Source organism: Entelurus aequoreus, linkage group LG25 (assembly GCF_033978785.1).
Source record: "Entelurus aequoreus isolate RoL-2023_Sb linkage group LG25, RoL_Eaeq_v1.1, whole genome shotgun sequence".
In the NCBI taxonomy this organism is placed as follows: domain Eukaryota; kingdom Metazoa; phylum Chordata; class Actinopteri; order Syngnathiformes; family Syngnathidae; genus Entelurus; species Entelurus aequoreus.
Genome location: NC_084755.1, coordinates 41,790,078 through 41,803,553, shown reverse-complemented (window position 1 = coordinate 41,803,553; position 13,476 = coordinate 41,790,078). Strand labels below are relative to the sequence as shown.

The 13,476-nt window shown below is 47.8% G+C and overlaps 1 protein-coding gene across 4 annotated transcripts in view; it reads right to left on the bottom strand.

Moving 5' to 3' along the window:
• The window catches only part of si:dkey-89b17.4 (zinc finger protein 646), a 29,658-nt gene extending 25,325 nt beyond the window's left edge, over positions 1-4,333 (bottom strand). For all 4 annotated transcript variants that reach the window (XM_062036745.1, XM_062036746.1, XM_062036747.1 and 1 more), the window contains exon 1: positions 4,185-4,333. The gene's annotated coding sequence lies outside the window, so the exon portion shown is untranslated. The remainder of the gene's footprint in view (positions 1-4,184) is intronic.
• Between the last annotated feature and the right edge of the window lie 9,143 nt (positions 4,334-13,476).

The window sequence follows — 13,476 nt, the reverse complement described above, 5'->3', positions numbered from 1 at the left end:
AGTACATCTGTATCGGCCATCATCCTAACACCACATTTATTGATCATTTGTATCGGCCATCATCCTGACACCACATTTAGTGATCATCTGTATCGGCCATCTTCCTGACACCACATTTAGTGATCATCTGTATTGCCATCATCATGACACCACATTTACTGATCATCTGTATTGCCATCATCATGACACCACATTTAGTGATCATCTGTATCGGCCATCATCCTGATACCACATTTAGTGAGTACATCTGTATCGGCCATCATCCTGACACCACATTAAGTGATCATCTGTATCGGCCATCATCCTGACACCACATTTGGTGAGTACATCTGTATCGGCCATCAGCCTGACACCACATTTGGTGATCATCTGTATTGGCCATCATCTTGACACCACATTTAGTGATCATCTGTATCGGCCATCATCTTGACACCACATTTAGTGATCATCTGTATCGGCCATCATCCTGATACCACATTTAGTGAGTACATCTGTATCAGCCATCAGCCTGACACCACATTTAGTGATCATCTGTATCGGCCATCATCCTGACACCACATTTAGTGAGTACATCTGTATCGGCCATCAGCCTGACACCACATTTAGTGAGTACATCTGTATCAGCCATCATCCTGATACCACATTTAGTGATCATTTGTATAGGCCATCATCCTGACACCACATTTGGTGAGTACATCTGTATCAGCCATCATCCTGACACCACATTTAGTGATCATCTGTATCAGCCACCATCCTGACGCCACATTTAGTGAGTACATCTGTATCGGCCATCTTCCTGACACCACATTTAGTGATCATCTGTATCGGCCATCATCATGACACCACATTTAGTGATCATCTGTATCGGCTATCATCCTGATACCACATTTAGTGAGTACATCTGTATCGGCCATCATCCTGACACCACATTTAGTGATCATCTGTATCGGCCATCTTCCTGACACCACATTTAGTGATCATCTGTATCGGCCATCATCATGACACCACATTTAGTGATCATCTGTATCGGCTATCATCCTGATACCACATTTAGTGAGTACATCTGTATCGGCCATCATCCTGACACCACATTTAGTGATCATCTGTATCGGCCATCATCCTGACACCACATTTAGTGATCATCTGTATCGGCCATCATCCTGACCACATTTGGTGAGTACATCTGTATCGGCCATCAGCCTGATACCACATTTAGTGACCATTTGTATCGGCCATCATCCTGATACGACATTTAGTGAGTACATCTGTATCGGCCATCATCCTGATACCACATTTACTGATCATTTGTATCGGCCATCATCCTGATACGACATTTAGTGAGTACATCTGTATCGGCCATCATCCTGACACCACATTTAGTGATCATCTGTATCGGCCATCATCCTGACACCACATTTGGTGAGTACATCTGTATCGGCCATCAGCCTGACACCACATTTAGTGAGTACATCTGTATCGGCCATCATCCTGATACCACATTTAGTCATTTGTATCGGCCATCATCCTGATACCACATTTAGTGAGTACATCTGTATCGGCCATCATCCTGACACCACATTTAGTGATCATTTGTATCGGCCATCATCCTGACACGACATTTAGTGAGTACATCTGTATCGGCCACCATCCTGATACCACATTTAGTGATCATTTGTAACGCCATCATACTGGTACCACATTTAGTGAGTACATCTGTATCGGCCATCATCCTGACACCACATTTAGTGATCATCTGTATCAGCCATTATCCTGACACCACATTCTGTGATCATCTGTATCGACCATCAGCCTGACAGTGAGTACATCTGTATCGGCCATCATGCTGACACCACATTTAGTGATCATCTGTATCGGCCATCACCCTGACACCACATTTAGTGATCATCTGTATCGGCCATCAACTTGACACCACATTTAGTGATCATCTGTATCGGCCATCATCCTGACACCCCATTTAGTAAGTACATCTGTATCGGCCATCATTCTGACACCACATTTAGTGAGTATATCTGTATCGGCCATCATCCTGACACCACATTTAGTGAGTACATCTGTATCGGCCATCATCCTGATACCACATTTAGCGAGTACATCTGTATCGGCCATCAGCCTAACACCACATTTAATGATCATCTGTATCAGCCATCATCCTGACACCACATTTAGTGATCATCTGTATCGGCCATCAGCCTGACACCACATTTAGTGATTATCTGTATCGGCCATCATCCTGACACCACATTTAGTGATCATCTGTATCAGCCATCATCCTGACACCACATTTAGTGATCATCGGTATCGGCCATCAACCTGACACCACATTTAGTGATCATCGGTATCGGCCATCATCCTGACACCACATTTAGTGATCATCTGTATCAGCCATCATCCTGACACCACATTTAGTGATCATCGGTATCGGCCGTCATCCTGACACCACATTTAGTGATCATCTGTATCGGCCATCATCCTGACACCACATTTAGTGATCATCTGTATCGGCCATCATGCTGATACCACATTTAGTGAGTACATCTGTATCGGCCATCATGCTGATACCACATTTAGTGAGTACATCTGTATTAGCCATCATGCTGATACCACATTTAGTGAGTACATCTGTATCGGCCATCATCCTGACAGCACATTTAGGGATCATCGGTATCGGCCATCAGCCTGACACCACATTTAGTGATCATCTGTATCGGCCATCATCCTGATACCACATTTAGTGAGTACATCCGTATCGGCCATCATCCTGATACCACATTTAGTGAGTACATCTGTATCGGCCATCATGCTGATACCACATTTAGTGAGTACATCTGTATCGGCCATCATGCTGATACCACATTTAGTGAGTACATCTGTATCGGCCATCATGCTGATACCACATTTAGTGAGTACATCTGTATCGGCCATCATGCTGATACCACATTTAGTGAGTACATCTGTATTGGCCATCATCCTGACACCACATTTAGGGATCATCGGTATCGGCCATCAGCCTGACACCACATTTAGTGATCATCTGTATCGGCCATCATCCTGATACCACATTTAGTGAGTACATCCGTATCGGCCATCATCCTGATACCACATTTAGTGAGTACATCTGTATCGGCCATCATGCTGATACCACATTTAGTGAGTACATCTGTATTGGCCATCATGCTGATACCACATTTAGTGAGTACATCTGTATTGGCTATCATCCTGACACCATTTAGGGATCATCAGTATCGGCCATCAGCCTGACACCACATTTAGTGATCATCTGTATCGGCCATCATCCTGATACCACATTTAGTGAGTACATCTGTATCGGCCATCATGCTGATACCACATTTAGTGAGTACATCTGTATTGGCCATCATGCTGATACCACATTTAGTGAGTACATCTGTATCGGCCATCATCCTGACACCACATTTAGTGAGTACATCTGTATCGGCCATCATGCTGATACCACATTTAGTGAGTACATCTGTATTGGCCATCATGCTGATACCACATTTAGTGAGTACATCTGTATCGGCCATCATGCTGATACCACATTTAGTGAGTACATCTGTATCGGCCATCATGCTGATACCACATTTAGTGAGTACATCTGTATTGGCCATCATGCGGATACCACATTTAGTGAGTACATCTGTATCGGCCATCATGCTGATACCACATTTAGTGAGTACATCTGTATCGGCCATCATGCTGATACCACATTTAGTGAGCGGTTCCGTCCACACGAGACATAAATATCATTGAATTGACTTTTATGCCGTAAATGGATCAGCGGCGACGTAAACATGACCAAGGTGTCAATGTTGACTATTTTACGTCAATAAACGTCCATTTTGTGCAGCAACTAGAAGCGGCATGCTAAGGCTAACTAGCTAGCATCCCCCCCCCCACCCCCACCCCTTCTTCCCGCGATGCAACAACAACACAAAGATCGGCAAAGACGCACGCACCGTGCACACGCATCGTGCACACGCACCGTGATCGACATTCGAGGGTTTTCATCGCGAGCGAGCGTGCACAGCTAGCGTGCTAGTTAGCATGTCGGCTAGCAGCCAAGCTACACAAAGATGTCGACCCTCCGCGCGGCGCCATTGAGGGAAAAAGGCGTGTTTGCACGAAGCTGCGAGCCTCAAACTCACCTGCGCGACCACCACTGAGGCTCCCTCGGTGCAAACCCCCCTTAGGAACACTTAGACGTGCGGCATTTTGTCTTCTAATGTCGACTTTCACCTCCTGCTTCTTTTCCACCGCTGTGACGTCAACTTCCTGCCGCCTGTGACGTCATCACATCACAACAATACCAGAATACACATATCACAAATGTCTATATGTGCATATATACCTATTGTATGTATGTATATACAGAGTATACATGCATTTATTGTATGTATATATAGACAGTATGTATGTATTTATGCATATATATATATTATGTATATATTTATATGCATATACTGTATATGTATTGTATGAATGTATGTTTACACAGTATACATGTATGTATTTTATGTGTTTTTATCTATATGTACACATGTATTTATTATTTGTATTCATATATATGTATTATTTGTATCTATATGTATATATATTTATTGTATGTTTGCATAAATGTATTGTATGTATGTATGTATGCATGTATATACAGTATATATGTAGTTATTGTAGGTATGTATGTATGTATTTGTATACATTATACATGTACTTATTGTATGTCTGCATAAATGTACTGTATCTCTGTATGTGTAAACAGTGTATATGTATTTATTGTATGGAATGCATATACTGTATGTATTTATTGTTCGTATTCATGTATATGAATATGTAGTTATTGTATGTACGTATATACAGTATTGTAGCGGCTGGCTAGGGGCTGTTAGCCGATGACTTTGGCTGGGGGGGCGGGACTTCCGGGAGAGATAGGGAAGTGACGTTGTTGATAGGAAGTGGGAGTTTGAGAGTTGCCAGGAAAGAGGATAGACACACATTGGAGCTGTTGTGTGGTTAAATTGCGTCTTGCACATTAAAGACAAGACAAACAAAGAAGTCGTATGAGCCTACTTTCCTGGGATTATTACACTGGTGTCAGAAGTAAAACCGGATTTCGAAAGAGACTTTGTCGCGGTAAGGACACGCTGCGTACGGCGCATTAGCCAATTAGCTTCAGTCTGTGAGTTAGCTAGGACCGCAAGCCGTTTAGCATGTTTAGCTCCGGTGAGAATACGTTTAAAGTTGAGCGGGATGACGCTGTTTTGGAGCGGGTGACCGTCGAACAGAAGACGTAAAGATGTCGCCGCTGCCGCCCACAGCTTCCCCGCACGGCGCGTCCCCCCCACCGTCTGCTGCCTCAGTGAAGATGCCAAAAATTGCTGGTGGATCAGATTGGGAGGTGTTCCACGCTCAATTTGAACTGTTGGCGGACGCTAGAAGGTGGGAAGCAAGGGACAAAGCATTGCAATTGGCTTTGTGTCTGGATGGAGAGGCTCTTTCATGCCTCCTGCTGCTGGATCCTGAACAGCAGCGGTGCTACGCAGCCCTGGTGGGGGCGCTCAAGAGGAGGTTTGGGAGATGGTCTCAGCCAGCGCTTTTAAAAACTGAACTGAGAGGGAGGTGCAGGAAGCCTGGCGAGCCACTCCGGGGGCTCGCTAATGACATTGAGGGCCAGGTGCGCCGTGCATATGGTCACCTGCCTGCTGATGCACGGAATGAGCTCGCAACTGACCTGTTTGTTGGAGCCATTACTCCTCCTGACCTGCGCGTGCAAGTGCAGCTTTAGCACCCGAGGTCCCTGCAGGAGGTCCTGGAAGCTGCCGTTGAGAAGGAGACGCTGGGGAGTGCAGCTGCAGCCGGGGAACTGGAAATGAAACCCCATCCAGTGAGGGGGGCATCGTCACACCCGTCTAGTGACGGGGCTCCGGCTTGGGGAACAGAAATTACCGAACTACTGAGGGCGGTGACGCTGCAAAGTCAATGTGGCCCGCGCTCCATGCAGGTCTGCTGGGGATGTGGCCAACCTGGACACTTTCGCAGGGAGTGCCCTGCCACTCGTTGTGAGCCGGGAAACGACGCCGGGCCCGCATAGTCAGGGGCCCCTACGTTCACTGCGGACCCCGACTCGCCAGCCCAGGCTCGTCAGGCAGGGGTTGGAAGCCCGTCAGCACAGCCAGGGGGGAGGGGCTCCATCCCCCCCCCAGAAGCAGACAATGACTCGCCTTCAACACCTTCTTCTCGCTTTCGGGCAACCGGCACAGCCAGGGGGGAGGGGCTCCATCCCCTCCAGAAGAAGATGACAGCAGTGTGCCACCTATGGCGGTGGGCTGGACATGAGGGGGCCCAAAGGTGGGGGCTCCTGCCACGTTGCTGTCTCTGTCCAGGGGGTGCCTACCGTGGGCCTGGTGGACACAGGGTCATCGGTAACGCTGGTAAGACCGGACGTTCTGCCCAGCAGTACACCACTTGAGCCCACAGCAGTACAGCTACGCATAGCCACGGGCCAGCTAGCTCCTATGGTGGGGAAGGGGTTCCTGTGGTTGTGCGTGGAGAGAAAGCGAGTTCGCCATCTAGTTTGGGTGGCAGACGTGCAAGACTGCTGCATCTTAGGGCTGGACTTCCTCCAAGTCACTGGGTGCCTGCTAGACATGGGGAGGGGTACACTTAACTTCCCGGGGGGCCCTACAGTTGCCATGGGTACCTTAGTTCCCGGGCCCCTGCCCATTTCACCGCATGCCTCTGCATTCTTGTTGCCTCACACACCTAGTTACTACTCCTGCCCTCGCCCTGTCTCCCTTCAGCCAATGAGGGGGGAGACAGAGCTGTTTATTACCCGGGGATGCCAGCCCTGGGCAACCCCGCCCATGGCCCCCCGCCTGCAGTCAGCACCCCTGGTCATAGGGGAAGGGGTGTGGAGAGAGGAGTACGGAGACCTGGAAAAACAGCAACAGGAGCAGCTGAAACAGCTGCTGATGGAATTCCAGGGCAGCTTTGCAATGAATGAGAGTGAAGTGGGAATAACCCACTTGACAGAGCATGTAATAGACACTGGCTTGGCGCAGCCCATCAAGTGCCACGTGTGCCGCGTCCCCCTCGCTCGACAGCAGGTATGCGACAAGGCCGTGGATGACCTGCTGCGGGCTGACTTTATTGAGCCGTCTGAGAACCCCTGGGCGGCACATGTGGTCATGGTCGCGAAGAAGAAGGCTGGTGATTGGCGATTCTGTGTGGATTACAGACAGCTGAACGAAGAGACCACAAAGGACTCTTACCCCCTCCCCCATATTGATGAGTTCCTGGACCTAGTTTCCGGCTCCTCGTGGTTCACCACTCTGGACCTTAAAAGCGGATATTACCAAGTACCCCTTTCTCCCGAATCTCGCCCTAAAGCCGCCTTCTGTACTGGCCGGGGCTTGTGGCAATTCAAAGTCCTTGGTTTTGGGCTCTGTAATGCCCCCGCCACTTTTGCCCGACTTATGGACAAAGTGCTGGCTGGTATTCCCCGCCAAGAGTGCCTGATATACCTGGACGACATCCTGGTACATAGGCGTTCTTTTGAAGCAGCCCTCAAGTCCCTGAGGAGAGTCCTGGAGAGGATTCGAGCAGCGGGCCTTAAACTGCACCCTGACAAATGCAGTTTCATGCGGCGAGAGGTAACCTTCTTGGGACATGAGCTGGGTGCCTAAGGCATCGGCGCCATGGGTGAGAAGGTGCGGGCTGTGAGAGACTGGCCTGCCCCTCGGGACCAAGGACAGCTGAAGAGCTTCATCGGGCTTGCCTCTTACTATCGGAGGCACGCGCGGGGTTTTGCTACAATCGCCGCGGCCCTATATCGATTGCTGGAAAAAGGCAAAGACTTTGTGTGGTCCGAAGGGTGGCAGGAGGCATTCTGGGGGCTGAAACGGGCCCTGTGTGAGGCCCCGGTACTCGCCCCACCTGACCTCGCCCTGCCCTTCTTACTGGACACTGATGCCAGCAGAGTGTGGGTGGTGGGTGTACTTGCACAGCTGTGGCAGGAAGGGGAGAGGGTGGTGGCATACTTCAGCCAGAAACTCACAAAGTCGGAACGGAATTACTGTGTCACCCACCGAGAACTCCTGGCAGTGGTGCTCTCTATCAGACACTTTAAATACTACCTGTGTGGCCTCCCCTTTGTGATTAGGACTGACCACTCTGCCTTCCAGTGGCTAATGACTTTCCGGGAGCCGGAGGGGCAGGTCGCCAGGTGGTTGGAAGAGCTACAAGGATACGACTTTGAAATAGAACATCGGCCAGGTGCTCACCACTCCAACGCGGACGCGCTCTCTCGCCGGCCGTGTGCAGCAGAGGGATGTCGTTACTGCGAGCACAGGGAAGCTCGGGAACAAGAGCGGCGGGCAGAGGGCGCCGAGTGTGCGGCCGTCAGTCAGGCTGATAACGTTGTCTGCAGGGAACTACAGACTGTGACGAATGCTGATTGGAGGCACGCGCAGGTGGAGGACACAGACCTTCAGCCTGTCTTGCAGTGGGTAGAGGCTCGGCAGCGCCCGCCTTGGGAGGCGGTGGCACCGTTCTCCAAGGCTATCAAGGGCCTGTGGGCCATGTTTGACTCACTGCGGGTGTCCCAAGGCGTGCTGCAGCGGGCATTTAAGGCCGCGGCCACGGGGGAAGAACAGTGGCAGGTGGTGGTGCCAAAGGGACTGCAAGGGGCAGTGCTTAAGGCAGTGCATGGGGGGGGTGGGTCTGGACATTTCGGGGTAGCCAAAACACTTAAGCGGCTGCGACAGGGGTTCTATTGGGATCGGCAGAAGAGAGATGAGGAAGACTTCGGCCGCCGCTGTGACCCCTGCGTTGTTCGCAAAGGCCCCACTGGGCGCTCACAGGCACCGCTCCAACAGTTCCCAGTGGGGTGCCCCATGGACAAGGTGGGAATCGACATTACAGGGCCGTACCCACGGTCTGACAAGGGGAACTGCTATGTCCTTTCCGCCATAGACTATTTCACCAAGTGGCCAGAGGCATACGCCATTCCCAACCAGGAGGCAGAGACCATTGCTGATGCCCTGGTGGAGGGCATGATAAGTCGGTTTGGCATCATGGCGTCTCTGCACAGTGACCGAGGCACAAACTTTGAGTCCCGGGTGTTTGCGGCCTTGTGCGAGCTCCTGGGCATCCACAAAACACGCACTACCCCATTGCACCCTCAGAGTGATGGGATAGTGGAGCGGTTCCACCGCAACCTGGGAGACCAGCTTGCCATTGTCACCTCCCGCCACCAGCGTGACTGAGACAAACACCTACCACTGGTGCCACTGGAAGAGAGCGGCCGAGGTGGAAGAAGAGGCCTCCGGACTGCTTGCAGGACTTTGTGGTGTCCTTAGACTGAAGGACAATAAGGGAAGGGGGGGGGGGTTGTGAGCCTGCTTTTGTATGATGTAATGGTTACGTTGTCTACACTGTTTTGTTTGCACTAATGGGTTGCTCTGATTATACATGCTGCTGTGATGTTACCAAATGTTGCCTTACGGGTCAGTCCTCGAGGGCGAGGACTTTTTGTAAGGGGGGGGTGATGTAGCGGCTGGCTACGGGGTGTTAGCCAATGACTTTGGCTGGGGGGGGGCGGGACTTTCGGGAGAGATAGGGAAGTGACGTTGTTGATAGGAAGTGGGAGTTTGAGTTTTACCAGGAAAGAGGATAGACACACATTGGAGCTGTTGTGTGGTTAAATTGTGTCGTGCACAATAAAGACACGACAAACAAAACAAAGAAGTCGTATGAGCCTACTTTCCTGGGATTATTACAGTATATATGTAGGGATCATATGTATGTATGTATTATGTATATCATGTATTGTATGTATATACAGTATATATGTATTATTGTATTCATGTATTTGTTTGTATTGATCTATATTTATATAATGTATTTTATGTATACAGGATATATGTAGGAATTGTATGTATTTATTTATCTATTATGTATATAATGTATTGTATTTATGTAATAATGGGTTATACATGTATGTATATAGAGTATATATGTTTGATTGATTGATTGAGACTTTTATTAGTAGGTTGCACAGTGAAGTACATATTCCGTACAATTGACCACTAAATGGTAACACCCGAATAAGTTTTTCAACTTGTTTAAGTCGGGGTCCACTTAAATTGATTCATGATACAGATATATACTATCATATATACTATCATAATAATACAGTCATCACACAAGATAATCACATTGAATTATTTACATTATTTACAATCAGGAGTGTGGAGGGGGGGTGGGGTGGGGGGGGGGGGGTATGGACATCAAGTAGTGGACATAGAGAGAGAGAGAGAGAGAGAGAGAGAGAGAGAGAGAGAGAGAGATCAGAAGGCATAAGAAAAAGAATCTGCATTTGATTGTTTACATTTGATTATTAGCAATCCGGGGAGGGTGTTAGTTTAGAGTTGTAGCTGCCTGGAGGTGAACTTTTATAGCGGTTTTGAAGGAGGATAGAGATGCCCTTTCTTTTATACCTGTTGGGAGCGCATTCCACATTGATGTGGCATAGAAAGAGAATGAGTTAAGACCTTTGTTAGTTCGGAATCTGGGTTTAACGTGGTTAGTGGAGCACCCCCTGGTGTTGTGGTTATGGCGGTCATTTACGTTAAGGAAGTAGTTTGACATGTACTTCGGTATCAGGGAGGTGTAGCGGATTTTATAGACTAGGCTCAGTGCAAGTTGTTTAACTCTGTCCTCCACCTTGAGCCAGCCCACTTTAGAGAAGTGGGTAGGAGTGAGGTGGGATCTGGGGTGGAGGTCTAGAAGTAACCTGACTAGCTTGTTCTGAGATGTTTGGAGTTTAGATTTGAGGGTTTTGGAGGTGCTAGGGTACCAGGAGGTGCATGCGTAATCGAAAAAGGGTTGAACGAGAGTTCCCGCCAGAATCCTCAAGGTGCTTTTGTTGACCAGAGAGGAAATTCTGTAGAGAAATCTCGTTCGTTGGTTAACCTTTTTGATTACCTTGGTTGCCATTTTATCACAGGAAAGGTTAGCCTCTAGAATGGAACCTAGGTAGGTGACCTCATCTTTCCTGGTGATGACACTGTCACCTACTTTTATGGTGAAGTGATTGACTCTCTTAAGTTTGATGTGGGACCCAAACAGGATGGATTCTGTTTTACCCAAGTGGATGGATAGCTTGTTGTCAGCGAGCCAGGTGCAAATTCTACAGAGCTCAGCACTGAGGATTTTCTCCACCTGTGACTTGTCCTTGCCGGATACCAGCAGGGCAGAGTCATCCGCAAACAAAAACAATTCACAGTCACATGCCGATGACATGTCGTTTATGTATATTAGGAACAGTAAAGGTCCCAATATACTGCCTTGGGGGACTCCACAGTTCACCGAGAGGGGGGGGGACACGGTGCCGTTCACCTCTACCACCTGCTCCCTCCCCTCCAAGTAAGACTGCATCCAGCTCCAAGAGGTTTTGTTAAATCCGATTGCTCTGAGCTTATCCAACAGTATAGCGTGGTTAACGGTGTCAAAGGCCTTCTGAAGGTCCAGCATGACCATGCCGCAGTATTTGCCCGCGTCCACCTCATGTTTGATGTGGTCGGTCAGATAGAGAAGGCATGTGTCAGTGGAGTGGTTAGTTCTGAAGCCGGATTGGAATTTGTACATGAGTTTATTAGTGGCAAGGTAACTATCGACCTGTTCATAAACTATTTTCTCCATTACTTTCGAAATGGAGCTGAGAATAGAAACAGGTCGGTAGTTGCCAGGTTCCAATTTGCTTCCTTTTTTAAAGAGGGGAGTTACTCTTGCTATCTTAAAATCTTTTGGTACTTGGCCTTGTGTAATTGATAGGTTTATTATGTGCGTGATGATCGGGGCAATGATGGAGGCAGAGTCCCTGAGGAATCTGGAGGGAATATTATCAAGACCGGTGGCCTTGTTAGGGTGGAGCGCGCTCAATTTTTTAAACACCTCATCAGCTGTGACCATTTCTAATTTGAAATCATTGTTGGATACTCCTAGCTTTCTGTAGAAGGCTTTAATGTGTTCTACACCAAAGCGACCAGAGTGGTGGGACAGCTTGTTGACAAGAGTTGCAGCTATGCTGGTGAAAAAGGCGTTAAGTCTGCTAGCTACCTCCATTTTGTCTGTAATGAGGGAGTCACCCTCCTTGATGCTGATGTTGGTGAGTCTTGTTTTAAGTTTCTGGCTGCAACCAGGAAGCTGGTTGTTGAGAATTTTCCAGAGCTCACGTGGCTTATTCGTGTTTTCCTCTATTTTGTCGTTAATGTAATTTTTTTTTAAGGATTTAGTCAGGTTGGTTGACTTATTTCTTAATTTATTGCATTGCTTTTTGAGAGTTGAAAGGAGTAATTTGAGGTTGATATTATTGGGTTGTTTATCTACTTCTGTTTTACATTTTTGGTATTCAGAGTATTTCCTGTCTCTGTCTTTTATGGCAGCTAATAGGTCCGGATTCATCCATGGTTCCGAGCGGGCTTTGATCCTGACTGTTTTCACGGGAGCCATGTCATTTAGTATCTTTAGGAACGCCGTTTTGAAGCGATCCCAAGCGACATCGACCAGGTTGCTCGCGAGCACAGGGGACCAGTCCCACTCATCTAATTTTAAATTGAAATTGTCATTGGAGTATTTTTTGAGGGATCTGGATTGGGCTGTTATGTGGCCATTGGCTTTAGGTTTAGCTATTTTACGGGTGCAGAAGGTTAGATAGTGGTCGCTAAGACCACAGATCATGACCCCACTATTTTTTATTTTAGGCCGGTCTGAAGTGAGAATGAGATCTATGGTTGATTGGGTGGAATCACACACCCTTGTGGGTAGCGCTATTAGCTGGGAAAGACCGTGGAGATTACAAAACTTGCTGAAGGATCTGAAGACAGGCGCATCTTTGCGTTGAATATCTGTGTTCAGATCCCCAGTTATAATTTTCTCCATGTTGTCTGTCCCCGCCAAGCATTCTTCCAAAGCCCCATAGAAATCACTCTGATTAGGGGGTCTATAAACAGTCCCTATTAGTACCGGCTTAGCATTTTTAAATTTGATTTCCGCCCACACAGATTCCAGGTTATTGTGGTTAAGATCAGTGCGAGTTATGTATTTAATATCCTGGTGAATATACATACAAACGCCCCCACCGTGTTTATTCCTATCCTTTCTGATAACCGAAAAGTTTTGTATTTCTATCTCTGAATCAGAAATACTTTGATCAAATTTGGTTTCAGAGAAACACAAGATTTTTACCTTCGTGTTGAGGAACATTTCTCTGATTTGGTCGAGTTTGGCTCCAGAGAGGCTGTTCACATTAAGGTGGATGATGTGTAGTCCACTGGAACCAAAAAGAGCATCAGAGTCCGCTGTGTTGTGGTACTGACCAGAAAAATTGTTGGTTATTATTGCTGTTGCAGTTGAAGAGCAAGGAGAGAGAGGAGAGAGAGG